A 16,112-nucleotide genomic window follows, 5' to 3' on the forward strand; every position below is an offset into this window, starting at 1 on the left:
TTGGAACTACCTCCGCATCTCTCCAGAGTCCACGACGTCTTCCACGTTTCTCAACTCAGGCATTGCTTCTCGGATCCTATTCGTGGAGTGGACCACGAAACGCTTGATCTTCAAGATAACCTCACGTATCGAGAGTACCCCGTTCGTATCCTCGATCAAGCCGAGCGTACCACTCGACGTCATAATATCAAGTTTCTCAAGGTTCAATGGTCGCACCATTCTGAGAAGGAAGCCACTTGGGAAAGGGAGGATCGTCTTCGACTTGAGTACCCCGCCTTCTTTCCGGAGGAACCTAAATCTCGGGACGAGATTCTTTTGAGTGGGGGTGAGTTGTCACACCCTAGCTGGTTCATGCATTAGAGTGTTGCATCATCTTTACTCTTTTATCAGAAACTTGAAATGGGGATGACAGAACCCCCAGCTCCCTCTGAAACCAACTAGGGTTTACTAAAAACTTTTTCAATGAACCTGAAATGCCCTCTGCCAAAAGTGATGCACAATTTCCTAGGTCATCTTAGGTCTTTGAATTAAATGATAAGTATTTGAATTTGGGCATTTAAATTATATAAAATATTTCAAATGCTCAAATATTCCCAAACTAAAATGTTTCATGTTGGAAATATTCCAACTTTGGACCAGGAGCAGTTTTGTGCATTTTGGAACTCTTTAAGTATTTTTCAAAATTCAACAAAGTTGCAGAAAAATAGAAAAGGAAAAAAGCAGAAAGGAAAAACTTACCTGGCGCCTACTAACCGGCCCACCTGCCGGCCCAGCCCAGCTGCCGCACCAGCGAGCTGCTTGGCTCGGCCAGGCAGGCAGGCAAGGTGCTCGGCGGCGAGCACCGCATGGGTGCCACGCACCTGGTCGCCGCCTCGCCGCCCCCCCTCTTCGGGCTGAGACGTGGATCGATCCCTCTCTCTCCCCCGAACCCCCCAAACACCTCCTCTCCTCTCCAGCTCCTCCCCCTCGCGCTCCCCAGCCATGGCCGACGCCACCACCGCTGCTCCATCGTCGTAGCCGCGCTCCCTGCCGTTCATGCCCCGTCTTGTCGTGTCCAGGAGCTCCGCCACCATCCTCTTCGTCGAGCTAGCTGAGCCCCGTGTGCTCGTGCGGCCCGAGTCCACCGCACCGACCTCGCCCGAGTCCGCCGTCGCTGAAGATCCCCTTCAACACCGTCGCCACATCAGCTCGTCCCCGACCCCGCCGATGGTCTCTACGAGTGCTCTGTGAGCCTAGCTACCCCTCCTACCCTTCCTCTCTCGCCCCCGAGCCGTGTAGCCACCGCACGAAGATCACCTGCACGCACCGCCGTGGATCTCGTCGCCGACGTGCTCCCGGCCATCCTCCGGCCACCTCTCGGTGTCCATCGCACTCACCACGCTGCGTTGGGTCCAACCGTGCACTCCCCGCACCTCACCGCACACCCTAGCCCCGAGTTCGCCTCCACCCGAACTCCGGCGGCCGCCTAGGTCGTCGCCGGCGCCGACTCCGGCCACCCCGACCCCAACTAACTCCACCAAGAGCTGCGGTTCATCCCCAGCTCCATTTAGATGCCTTCCGCGCCCCATTTGGTGGCCGGAACGGCCAAAACCACTTCCGCCGCCGCGTCGGGCTCACCGGCGGCTAAACGCCGGCGCAGCCGACTTTGACTTTGACCACGGGTGGGCCCTGGTTGACTCCGTTGAGTCAATGATAGGTGGGGCCCAGCCCTGTTAACTAATCTGATTTAGTTTTAATTAAAATTCAACTAAACTAATCGTACTGACACCCTGGACCCACAGTCAGGTTTGACCTGGACGTCTCCGTTGACCATGACGTCATCTTGATGCATGCTGACGCAGTAATTCTTTTCTGGAATTAAAATAAATCCAGAATGATTTATAAATTCCAGAAAATAACCCAAACTTCAAAAAATCATAGAAATTAATCTGTAACTCCAAATGCAAAGTTTTATATATGAAAAATGATCAGAAAAATCCAATCTATCCATCTGTACTAGTTACATGCATGTTTAAACAAGTTAACTTGATGTTTAGATAAGAACAAGATAAAGCACTTTAAAGGGCCATGTATGAGTTTGAAATTTGAATCTTTGGTTCAAATTGGTTCAAACCCGTCTGGTCTTAGTTGCATTAGCCCAACACACTCATATTGCCATGTTCCATGCATGCATCATATTGTCGCACATTGTTTGGTGATGGTTGTGTATCGGTGTTCTTTGCGGCAGGTTCTGCCTCCGAGGAGTACCACGATTACCCTAACGAAGAACCATATCAGTGCATCGACCCATCAGGCAAGCAACCAACCATTTGATCATATCGATAAAATCCCATGTTCTCGCTCCTGCTCTCTTTTATTGCATTAAGACAACGTGTTTCAAACTGCTGTGTGCTACGGTAGTTGAACCCATTTCCTCTGCATGACCTGTCATTGCCGCAGTAACTAGATGAAACCCACTAGCATGTGTAGGAGTTGATTGAGCCATATGTATGTGTTGTTGCTACCTTGCTATGCCTGCTATGCTTAGAGTCGTGTCAGGTCTGGTTCATCTGGGTGATGGGCTAGAGTGAAATGATCATGCCGGTAATGAGAGTGATGTGGTGAACACGATTTGGTAAAGGTATCGATGAGAGGCCATGTAGGAGTACATGGTGGGTTGTTTCACTGAAGCCGATCTTAAGCACTGAGATCTGTATGCGTGATTTAAGATTCAGCTACTACCATGCATTGGGCCCTGAAATATGACCCCGCTCGACTTCTTATTCACTCTAGTTCTCTGTCCAGGAGTTGCAAGTAGTTTCTGGTGTTTGTAGCTTACTGGAGGCCATGGACAGCGCTGACCCGTGGGGTGGGCTGTGATGTGGTAGGTACGTGGCCGGGTGTACCGAATACCCGTTAGGTATCTCGGGAACCCTGTACACATCGTTCGGGGCCATATGGGAAACCTCGGCCGGACTCCCTGCGGATGGAACCTGGATAGGCGATAAACCTGGACTAGAGACCTAGGTGTTTAGGTAGGTCGTGGTCTACACCCACGTCGGCTTTCGCTTGAAGTCTGCCGAGCACATGTCGTGTGCAGACGCTAAGTGGTGGAAACATGTATGAAGAAGTATACCCCTGCAGGGTTAACATGATCTATTCGAATAGCCGCGTCCGCGGTAAAGGACTACTTGGTTGCCTATACAGTTCATAGACAAGTAAATGGATACTACTAAAAATCTCAAGATAAGCATGAGTGCCGAGGATGGCTCCTCCGTAGGATGGCGGAGGTAGATCCTCGATGGTGTATTGGAATGGTGAGTAGTGGACTCGTGTGCGCAAAACCATTTCAAGTTGGTGTATCGTAGGATAGTTTAGCCAAGAGTCAAAGCTGGCTTGCTGCAATAACCCCACCAACCCTTCTTGATAATGTGCATGTATGTAGGATCTGATGTAAGTCTTGCTGAGTACCGTTGTACTCATGTTGCCTTAATTTACATTTTTCAGAAGACGCTGCAACCCCTTCTGATGGGTTCTTCGTAGACGTTGACATCGATGAGTAGGCTGAGGCCCAGGTGGTGATCCTGAGCTTGTGAAGGACCACGTAGTATAGCCAAGCTTTCCCAAGCCTTTTTATTTTACTAGTTGTCTGTACTCAGACAAGTTACTTCCGCTGTTGGCTTGTATGTCTGTATGACTTGGATGCTGGGTCGTGTGACCCGTATTTGTGTATATGTTATGTATGGCTCTCTGAGCCTTAAATAAAGTACTTGTGTTGTAGAGTCATGGTGTGATGCCTTGTTGTATTTGCACATATCGAGCATATTGTGTGTATGATTGAAATGCTTGGTATGTGTGGGATCTGACTATCTAGTTGTTTATTCTTAGTAGCCTCTCTTACCGAGAAATGTCTCCTAGTGTCTCCACTGAGCCTTGGTAGCTTGCTACTGCTCCGGAACACTTAGGCTGGCCGGCATGTGTCTTTCTTCGTTCCTGTGTCTGTCCCTTCGGGGAAATGTCACGCGAGGGATACCGGAGTCCTGTTAGCCCGCTACAGCCCGGTTTACCGGAGTCCTGCTAGCCCAGTGCTACAACCCGGATTCACTTGCTGCTGACCAACACGTTCAATGCTGGGTCATGGATGCCTGTCCCTGTAAGTCTGTGCCACTTTGGGTTTACGACTAGCCATGTCAGCCCGGGCTCCTTACCATATGGATGCTAGCGACACTATCATATACGTGTGCCAAAAGGCGCAAACGGTCCCGGGCAAAGGTAAGACGACACCCATGGGAATACCGTGCGTGAGGCCGCAAAGTGATATGAGGTGTTACATGCTAGATCGATGTGGCATCGAGTCGGGGTCCTGACACACATCAAGCGTCGCTTCAACTCCATTCGTGGAAACGTTCAAGATGGAGACATAGATATTTGTAAAGTACATATGGACCTGAATGTGGCAGATCCGTTGACTAAACCTCTCCCTAGGGCAAAACATGATCAACACCAGAATTCCATGGGTGTTCAATTCATCACAATGTAACTAGATTATTGAACTCTAGTGCAAGTGGGAGACTATTGGAAATATGCCCTAGAGGCAATAATAAAATGGTTATTATTATATTTCTTTGTTCATGATAATTGTCTGTTATTCATGCTATAATTGTATTATCCAGAAATCGTAATACACGTGTGAATACATAGACCACAACATGTCCCTAGTGAGCCTCTAGTTGACTAGCTCGTTGATCAACAGATAGTCATGGTTTCCTGACCATGGACATTGGATGTCATTGATAACGGGATCACATCATTAGGAGAATGATGTGATGGGCAAGACCCAATCCTAAGCATAGCTCAACGATCGTGTAGTTCGTTTAGCTAGAGCTTTTCCAAATGTCAAGTATCATTTCCTTAGACCATGAGATTGTGCAACTCCCGGATACCATAGGAGTGCTTTGGGTGTACCAAACATCACAATGTAACCGGGTGACTATAAAGGTGCACTACGGGTATCTCCGAAAGTGTCTGTTGGGTTGGCACGAATCGAGACTGGGATTTGTCACTTTGTATGACGGAGAGGTATCTCTGGGCCCACTCGGTAATGCATCGGCATAATGAGCTCAATGTGACCAAGTGTCTGGTCACGGGATCATGCATTACGGTACGAGTAAGGTGACTTGCCGGTAACAAGATTAAACGAGGTATTGGGATACCGACGATCGAGTCTCGGGCAAGTAATGTACCGATTGATAAAGGGAATTGAATACAGGGTTGATTGAATCCTCGACATCGTGGTTCATCCGATGAGATCATCGAGGAGCATGTGGGAGCTAACATGGGTATCCAGATCTCGCTATTGGTTATTGACCGGAGAGGCGTCTCGGTCATGTCTGCATGTCTCCCGAACCCGTAGGGTCTACACACTTAAGGTTCGGTGACGCTAGGGTTGTAGAGATATGAGTATGCAGTAAACCGAAAGTTGTTCAGAGTCCCGTATGATATCCCGGACATCACGAGTAGTTCCGGAATGGTCCGTAGGTAAAGAATTATATATAGGAAGTTAGGTTTCGGCCATCGGGAAAGTTTTGGGGGTCACCCCCACCGGAATGGTCCCAAGGGTCCACCGGGTGGGGCCACCTATCCCGGAGGGTCCCATGGGCTAAAGTGGGAGGGGAACCAGCCCCTGGTGGGCTGGTGTGCCCCCCTTGGGCCCCCCCTGCGCCTAGGGTTGGGAAACCCTAGGGGTGGGGGCGCCTCCACCTGGCTTGGGGGGCAAGCCACCCCCCTGGCTGCCTCCCCCCCTTGGAGACCCCATCTCCTAGGGCCGGCGCCCCCCTAGGGGCCCTATATAAAGAATGGGGGAGGGAGGGCAGCCGCACCCATGCTCTTGGCGCCTCCCTCTCCCCTTGCTACACCTCTCCCTCTCGTAGACGCTTGGCGAAGCCCTGCCAAGATCACTGCTGCATCCACCACCACGCCATCGTGCTGCTGGATCTTCATCAACCTCTCCTTCCCCTTGTTGGATCAAGAAGGAGGAGACGTCTCCCTGACCGTACATGTGTTGAACGCGGAAGTGCCATCCGTTCGACGCTAGGATCTCTGGTGATTTGGATCATGACGAGTACGACTCCCTCTACCCCGTTCCCTTGCACGCTTCCGCTCGATCTACAAGGGTATGTAGATGGAGTCCTCTCTCTCGTTGCTAGATGAACTCATAGATTGATATTGGTTCGTAGGAATTTTTTTATTTTCTGCAACGTTCCCCAACACTCATGGCATCGATTCGCGATACGTCACCGAGGAATTGTTGCACTAAACCAAAATAACTGTCCGGCCTTGGTCCCTTCGGCCAGAGATGGTCTATTACAGACCTCATTGCAAGATCGGACAACCTATGGAGCTCGGCCATAGCGGCCATCCTCTCACTCAATCGCAGTGGGCGCGTCAGAGCATTGAATTGCGACTAGAACAGCCTTTCTATTTCATTATCTTTTTGATCCTTGAAGAACTTGGTCGCATCAGTCACACTTTTTGCCAGATCTGCATACGCGCCTGCAGCGCTCCAAAGTTGATCCAGAGGAGCATACTTGGGGTCTCCAAACTTCATCCGCAACACATAGGGGCTTCCAGCCGCGATGTCTCCGGCCCGTCGAAGCTCCTCCCGCGCAACTCTAATTTCAGAACGCGTCTCCTTGGCCGCATCCAGGGCCTTCTTCAGATCAGCCGACTTTGCCGAACTCTTCTTCTCGAGGAGCTCATACCAGCCAACGGCGCCCCTCAGCTCCACAACCATTTCGGCTATTTTATCTTTTCTTCAGCGATGAGCAGCCTGTTCGGCTCTCAAATCTTCGGCCGCCTTTAGGGCAGCCACATTGCTAGCCTGGGCTTGTTCCTTGGCTAGGGCAAGTTCCACCCTTAGGGCCTCCACGGCAGTAGCACCGCCTGCAGCCAAAGCATATCATATTAACATTATGCTCCTCTTACTATTTCCTAAACAAATAAGGAAAAACGAGCGCATACTCTATGACTCGTCAAGCCGCTTGTTTACAAGCGTGATGTCGGCATCCACCACATCAATCTGTCGCCTCAGTTCGGCGAATTCAGCGGTCCGGTCTACCGCCGGACCCTGAGCCACCTGCGCATGAGTGCAGTGCAATCATTACCTGGGAGTATGATCCTCCATTTTCCGCCTACGGCTGGCAACCAGAGTCTCAGGGGCTACTATATATAGAAAGCACACCTAGCGCGTGCAGTACAACCAAAGAGTTACGTGTTTCATTGTGTACCTCAAAGCCTTTGAGCAGGCTCGTAAAAGCTTCATTCAACCCGCTTGTGGCGGATGAAATCTTCTCCAACACCGTACCCATCAACGTACGGTGATCCTCTGAGAGAGCAGCTTGCTCCAAAAGGCCCGTCAGTGTGTCCGACCAGGCGCCGGACAGTCCCGGACCCTTCTTACTGCCCTCCATGCGAGCCGAACACTCCGGGCTCGGGGTGGCCGAATTGTTAGCTTCCGGCCTCGGCGGATCTGGACTCCTCCGTGACGACACTTCAGGGTCGCCTGCTCCATGGGGCGGAGAGGCAGGTGGGGTTTCACTCTCCATCATCTCCAGAGGAAGATCCCTCAAAGACGAACTCTGTTGAGAAGAGTTACTAGCCAGGCTGCAAAAGATAGATCCTGGTTATTGTTCTCGGAGGAGGAAGCAATATCTTGGTATTTACAATTAACTTATAGCTCGGTGGAAGGCTGACCCGTTTGCGGGCATGGTGCGGTGAGGACGCCCTCCGGGGTAGGGCCCCCTGGTGAAGCTTTCTTCCCTTGTTTAGGCACCTCTGTCTCCAAGTCTTCGGAGGCGGCCCTCTTCTTCCCGTGGGGGGAGGAAACCTTAGATTCACCTCCCCAATTATCCTCCTTCATGGAGACAGTAATTCCCCCGGTTTGGATGTGCAATGTGTGAAGCTCGGCTTCTCTATTCTTCCCTTACCCTTTCCCCGAGGGCACTTGGCTTAGCACACGTCTAAGCATCCTGGCTATGCAGGACTAGGCGAGCCTTCGGGAAGTGGGGCCGCACACCTGATCCTCTCCGCCTTGCTAAGCCAGTCCTGTCCGCGGACAATCTTCAGAACAATGTTGTGATAAGTACAAATGAAGTGTTCGGTTTCAGGGTTACTTACTTGGGTATCTGGGCGGTTGCAGCTCAGGCCCGCATCCTCGATGGTGTCCGGACACTTTACTCGTGGTCTGAAGAATAACTTATACATCCCTTCAAGCGTCATGTCGAAGAAGTGCTGAATGGTTCGCGGACCTTCTGGATTGAACTCCCACATCCGTAGAGGTCGACATTTGCATGGCAGGGCCCGCCGAACTAGCATTACCTGAATTATTCTGACATATCCCTCTCAAGAAGCTCCCTAATGCGGCTCTGCAATGTTGGTACGTCATTAGCAGGCCCCCAGTCCAGTCCCACATTGGCCCATGATGCCAGTTGAGGCGGAGGGCCCGAGCGGAAGGCGGGGGCAGCCGCCCACTTTGTGTCTCGGGGAGCTGTGACATAGAACCACCTCCGTTGCCACAGATCGGACACCTCCGGGAAGGAACCCTCTAGCCATGGGGCATCGGCGTTTCTGCTTATAGCAGCGCCTCCGCACTCCGCTGTCGCCCCTCGATCACTTTCGGCTTCACATTGAAGGTCTTGAGCCACAAGCCGAAGTGTGGGGTTATGTGGAGGAAGGCTTCACATACGACGATAAACGACGAGATATGAAGGATGGAGTCCGGAGCTAGATCATGAAAATCTAGCCCATAATAGAACATGAGCCCTCTCACGAAGGGATCTAGGGTAAAACCTAAGCCTCGGAGGAAGTGAGAAACGAATACAACGCTCTCGTTGGGTTCGGGAGTGGGGATGACCTGCCCTGGAGCAGGAAGGCTGTGCTTGACACTGGCGGTCAAATATGTGGCCTCCCTGAGCTTCGCAATGTCCTCCTCTGTGACGGAGGAGCCCATCCACCAGCCTTAAAGGTTGGATCCGGACATGGTTGAAGGTCCGAAGTGCCTAAGCTTGAGCTTGGGGTGCTGGAACTCGAGATGCGGAACAACGCAATCGTGGTAAGAGAGGGATCAGCCTCGACCCCTCTCTAAAGGGGGAGAATATCAAGCATCCTCAACGTAACCATTTGGGACTTGCCTAAAAACAAGGAGTCATGCCAACAGGCGTGGTTGGGTTACCCACACCCGTATTGATGAGAATCCCACGATAAGAGGGATACGATCTCTGCTTTGACAAGGCGTGCCAATAAAACCGCCTTGCAGTGTGTGTCGTGGTAGGCTGAGAAAAAACTGTTTGTATTAAACCAGGCCGCGGCGTAAGGACACGCTGTGAAAAATTGTCAGCAGATTAGATTTGTAAAGTATCGTGTTCTCTACGGTGGTGTGTGGAAATTATTTTGCAGAGCCGGACACGATTTAAGTGTTCGAAATTTACTTTGGAGTATTCGGAGATGGAACCCGCCTTGCAATGCCGAAGACAATCTGCGCGCCGGACTCATCGTCATTGAAGCCTCGTTCAGGGGCTACTAAGGGAGCCCTGGATTAGGGGGTATCCGGACAGCCGGACTATACACTTTGGCCGGACTGTTGGACTATGAAGATACAAGATTGAAGACTTTGTCCCGTGTCCGGATGGGACTCTCCTTTGCGTGGAAGGCAAGTTTGGCGATTCGGATGTTAGATCTCCTTCTCTGTAACCGACTATGTGTAACCCTAGCCCCCTACGGTGTCTATATAAACCGGAGGGTTTAGTCCGTAGGACGAGAACAATCAGAATCATAATCATAGGCTAGCTTCTAGGGTTAGCCTCTGCTATCTCATGGTAGATCAACTCTTGTAATACTCATATCATCAAGATCAATCAAGTAGGAAGTAGGGTATTACCTCCATCGAGAGGGCCCGAACCTGGGTAAACATCGTGTCCCCAGTCTCCTATTACCATTAGCCTTAGACGCACAGTTTGGGACCCCCTACCCGAGATCCGACGGTTTTGACACAGGCCGCCCCCCCTTTCCTTCCTCCCTCCTTCCTCTTCCTTCCCTCTCCCTCTCCAAATAGGAAAAGGAGGAGTCCTACTCTCGGTGGGAGTAGGACTCCCCCCTTGGACGCGCCTCCTCCCCTTGGAGGGCCCTCTCCTCCCCTCCTTTATATACGGAGAAGGGGGGCACCCCATAGAGACAACAATTGATCCCTTGGATCTCTTAGCCGTGTGTGGTGCCCCCTCCACCATAATCCACCTTGATAATATCATAGTGGTGCTTAGGCGAAGCCCTGCGTCGGTAGAACATCATCATCGTCACCACGCCGTCGTGCTGACGGAACTCTCCCTCAAAGCTCGGCTGGATCGGAGTTCGAGGGACGTCATCAAGTTGAACATGTGCTGAACTCGGAGGTGCCGTGCGTTCGGTACTTGATCGGTTGGATCGTGAAGACGTATGACTACATCAACCACGTTGTGCTAACGCTTCCGCTTTCGGTCTACGAGGGTACGTGGACAACACTCTCCCCTCTCGTTGCTATGAATCACCATGATCTTGTGTGTGCGTAGGATTTTTTTTAAATTACTACGTTTCCCAAAAGTGGCATCCGAGCCAGGTTTTTATGCGTAGATGTTATATGCACGAGTAGAACACAAGTGAGTTGTGGGTGATACAAGTCATACAGCTTACCAGCATGTCATACTTTGGTTCAACGGTATTGTTGGATGAAGTGGCCTAGAACGACATTACGCGTACGCTTACGCGAGACTGGGTCTACCGACGTGCTTTGCCCACAGGTTGCTAGCGGGTGTCAGCTTCTCCAACTTTAGTTGGACTAAGTGTGGCTATGCCCGGTCCTTGAGAAGCTTAAAACAACACTAACTTGACAAACTATCGTTGTGGTTTTGATACGTAGGTAAGAAACGGTTTTTGCTCAGCCCGTAGCAGCCACGTAAAACTTGCAACAACAAAGTAGAGGACGTCTAACTTATTTTTGCAGGGCATGTTGTGATGTGATATGGTCAAAACGTGATGCTATATTTTATTGTATGAGATGATCATGTATTGTAACCAAGTTATCGGTAATTGGCAGGAGCCATATGGTTGTCGCTTTATTGTATGCAATGCAATCGCCCTTGAATTGCTTTACTTTATCACTAAGCGGTAGCGATAGTCGTAGAAGCAATAGTTGGTGAGACGACAACGATGCTACGATGGAGATCAAGGTGTCGCGCCGGTGACAATGGTCATCATGACGGTGCTCCGGAGATGGAGATCACAAGCACAAGATGATGATGGCCATATCATATCACTTATATTGATTGCATGTGATGTTTATCCTTTATGCATCTTATCTTGCTTTGATTCATGGCAGCATTTTAAGATGATCTCTCACTAAATTTCAAGATAAAAGTGTTCTCCCTGAGTATGCACCATTGCCAAAGTTCGTCGTGCCCAGACACCACGTGATGATCGGGTGTGATAAGCTGTACGTCCATCTACAACGGGTGCATGCCAGTTTTGCACATGCAGAATACTCAGGTTAAACTTGATGAGCCTACCATATGCAGATATGGCCTCGGAACACTGAGACCGAAAGGTCGAGCGTGAATCATATAGTAGATATGATCAACATAGTGATGTTCACCATTGAAAACTACTCCATTTCATGTGATGATCGGTTATGGTTTAGTTGATTTGGATCACGTGATCACTTAGATGATTAGAGGGATGTCTATCTAAGTGGGAGTTCTTAAGTAATATGATTAATTGAACTTAAATTTATCCTGAACTTAGTACCTGATAGTATTTTTTGCATGTCTATGTTGTTGTAGATAGATGGCTCGTGCTGTTGTTTCGTTGAATTTTAATGCATTCCTTGAGAAAGCAAAGTTGAAAGATGATGGTAGCAATTACACGGACAGGGTCCGTAACTTGAGGATTATCCTCATTGCTGCATAGAAGAATTTCATCCTGGAAGCACCGCTGGGTGCCAGGCCTGCTGCAGATGCAACTGCATATGTTGTGAACATTTGGCAGAGCAAAACTGATGACTACTCGATAGTTCAGTGTGCCATGCTTTACGGCTTAGAACCGGGACATCAACGACATTTTGAACGTCATGCAGCATATGAGATGTTCCAGGAGTTGAAGTTAATATTTCAAGAAAATGCCCGCATTGAGAGATATGAAGTCTCCAATAAGTTCTACACCTGCAAGATGGAGGAGAATAGTTCTGTCAGTGAGCATATACTCAGAATGTCTGGGTATAACAATCACTTGATTCAACTGGGAGTTAATCTTCCGGATATTGCGTCATTGACAGAATTCTTCAATCACTGCCACCAAGCTACAAGAGCTTCGTGACGAACTATAACATGCAAGGGATGGATAAGACAATTCCCGAGCTCTTCGCAATGCTAAAGGCTGTGGAGGTAGAAATCAAAAAGGATCATCAAGTGTTGATGGTTAATAAGACCATCAGCTTCAAGAAAAAGGGCAAAGGTAAGAAGAAGGGGAACTTCAAAAAGAACAACAAACAAGTTGCAGCTCAAGAGAAGAAACCCAAGTCTAGACCTAAGCCTGAGACTGAGTGCTTCTACTGCAAGCAGACTGGTCACTGGAAGCAGAACTGCCCCAAGTATTTGGTGGATAAGAAGGATGGCAAGGTGAACAAAGGTATATGTGATATACATGTTATTGATGTATACCTTACCAGAGCTCGCAGTAGCACCTGGGTATTTGATACTGGTTCTGTTGCTAATATTTGTAACTCAAAACAGGGACTACGGATTAAGCGAACACTGGCTAAGGACGAGGTGACAATGCGCGTGGGAAATGGTTCCAAAGTCGATGTGATCGCCGTCGGCACGCTACCTCTACATCTACCTTCGGGATTAGTTTTAGACCTGAATAATTGTTATTTGGTGCCAGCGTTGAGCATGAACTTTATATTTTGATCTTGTTTGATGCGAGACGGTTATTCATTTAAATCTGAGAATAATGTTTGTTCTATTTATATGAGTAATATCTTTTATGGTCATGCACCCTTAAACAGTGGTCTATTTTTGATGAATCTCGATAGTAGTGATACACATATTCATAATGTTGAAGCCAAAAGATGCAGAGTTAATAATGATAGTGCAACTTATTTATGGCACTACCGTTTGGGTCATATTGGTGTAAAGCGCATGAAGAAACTCCATACTGATGGACTTTTGGAATCACTTGATTATGAATCACTTGGTACTTGCGAACCATGCCTCATGGGCAAGATGACTAAAACGCCGTTCTCCGGAACTATGGAGCGAGCAACTGATTTATTGGAAATCATACATACTGATGTATGTGATCCAATGAATGTTGAGGATCGTGGCGGGTATCGTTATTTTCTCACCTTCACAGATGATTTAAGCAGATATGGGTATATCTACTTAATGAAACATAAGTCTGAAACATTTGAAAAGTTCAAAGAATTTCAGAGCGAAGTTGAAAATCATCGTAACAAGAAAAGAAAGTTTCTACGATCTGAACGTGGAGGAGAATATTCGAGTTACGAGTTTGGTCTACATTTGAAACAATGCGGAATTGTTTCACAACTCATGCCACCTGGAACACCACAGCGTAAGGGTGTGTCCGAACGTCGTAATCATACTTTACTAGATATGGTGTGATCAATGATGTCTCTTACTGATTTACCACTATCGTTTTGGGGTTATGCTTTAGAGACGGCTGCATTCACGTTAAATAGGGCACCATCAAAATCCATTGAGACGACGCCTTATGAACTGTGGTTTAGCAAGAAACCAAAGTTGTCGTTTCTTAAAGTTTGGGGCTGCGATGCTTATGTGGAAAAACTTCAACCTGATAAGCTCGAACCTAAATCGGAGAAATGTGTCTTCGTAGAATACCAAAAGGAAACTGTTGGGTACACCTTCTATCACAGATCCGAAGGCAAGACTTTGCGTTGCCAAGAATGGATCCTTTCTAGAGAAGGAGTTTCTCTCGAAAGAAGTGAGTGGGAGGAAAGTAGAACTTGATGAGGTAAATGTACCTGCTCCCTTATTGGAAAGTAGTTCATCATAGAAACCAGTTCCTGTGACGTCTACACCAATTAGTGAGGAAGCTCATGATATTGATCATGAGACTTCAGATCAAGTTACTACCGAACCTCATAGGTCAACTAGAGTAAGATCCGCACCAGAGTGGTATGGTAATCCTATTCTGGAAGTTATGTTACTTGACCATGACAAACCTACGAACTATGAGGAAGCGATGATGAGCCCAGATTCCGAAAAATGGCTTGAGGCCATGAAATCTAAGATGGGATCCATGTATGAGAACAAAGTATGGACTTTGGTTGACTTGCCCGATGATCGGCAAGCCATCGAGAATAAATGGATCTTCAAGAAGAAGATTGACGCTGATGGTAATGTTATTGTCTACAAAGCTCGACTTGTTGCAAAAGGTTTTTGACAAGTTCAAGGGGTTCACTATGATGAGACTTTCTCACGCATAGCGATGCTTAAGTCTGTCCGAATCATGTTAGCAATTGCTGCATTTTATGATTATGAAATTTGGCAAATGGATGTCAAAACTGCATTCCTGAATGGATTTCTGGAAGAAGAGTTGTATATGATGCAACCAGAAGGTTTAGTCGATCCAAAAGGTGCTAACAAAGTGTGCAAGCTCCAACGATCCATTTATGGACTGGTGCAAGCCTCTCGGAGTTGGATTAAACGCTTTGATAATGTGATCAAAGCATATGGTTTTATACAGACTTTTGGAGAAGCCTCTATTTACATGAAAGTGAGTGGGAGCTCTGTAGCATTTCTGATATTATATATGGATGACATATTACTGATTGGAAATGATATAGAATTTCTGGATATCATAAAAGGAAACTTGAATAAATGTTTTTCAATGGAAGACCTCGGTGAAGCTGCTTATATATTGGGCATCAAGATCTATAGAGATAGATCAAGACGCTTAATTGGACTTTCACAAAGTACATACCTTGATAAAGTTTTGAAAAGGTTCAAAATGGATCAAGCAAAGAAAGGTTTCTTGCCTGTAATACAAGGTGTGAAATTGAGTCAGACTCAATGCCCGACCACTGTAGAAGATAGAGAGAAAATGAAAGATGTTCCCTATGCTTCAGCCATAGGCTCTATCATGTATGCAATGCTGTGTACCAGACCTGATGTGTGCCTTGCTATTAGTTTAGCAGGGAGATACCAAAGTAATCCAGGAGTGGATCACTGGACAGCGGCCAAGAACATCCTGAAATACCTGAAAAGGACTAAGGATATGTTTCTCATTTATGAGGTGACAAAGAGCTAGTCGTAAATGGTTACGTCGATGCAAGCTTTGACACTGACCCGGACGATTCTAAATCGCAAACCGGATACGTGTTTATATTGAATGGTGGAGCTGTTAGTTGGTGCAGTTCTAAACAAAGCATCGTGGCGGGATCTACATGTGAAGCGAAGTACATAGCTGCTTCGGAAGCAGCAAATGAAGGAGTCTGGATGAAGGAGTTCATATCTGATCTAGGTGTCATACCTAGTGCATCGGGTCCAATGAAAATCTTTTGTGACAATACTGGTGCAATTGCCTTGACAAAGGAATCCAGATTTCACAAGAGAACCAAACACATCAAGAGACACTTCAATTCCATCCAGGACCAAGTCGAGCTGGGAGACATAGAGATTTGCAAGATACATACGGATCTGAATGTGGCAGACCCGCTGACTAAGCCTCTTCCACGAGGAAAACATGATCAGCACCAAGGCTCCATGGGTGTTAGAATCATTACTGTGTAATCTAGATTATTGACTCTAGTGCAAGTAGGAGACTGAAGGAAATATGCCCTAGAGGAAATAATAAAGTTATTATTTATTTCCTCATATCATGATAAATGTTTATTATTCATGCTAGAATTGTATTAACCGTAAACATAGTACATGTGTTAATACATAGACAAACAGAGTATCACTAGTATGCCTCTACTTGACTAGCTCGCTGAATCAAAGATGGTTAAGTTTCCTAACCATAGACATGAGTTGTTATTTGATTAACGGGATCACATCATTAGGATAATG

Source organism: Triticum aestivum, chromosome 2B (genome assembly GCF_018294505.1).
Source record: "Triticum aestivum cultivar Chinese Spring chromosome 2B, IWGSC CS RefSeq v2.1, whole genome shotgun sequence".
NCBI classification, from domain to species: domain Eukaryota; kingdom Viridiplantae; phylum Streptophyta; class Magnoliopsida; order Poales; family Poaceae; genus Triticum; species Triticum aestivum.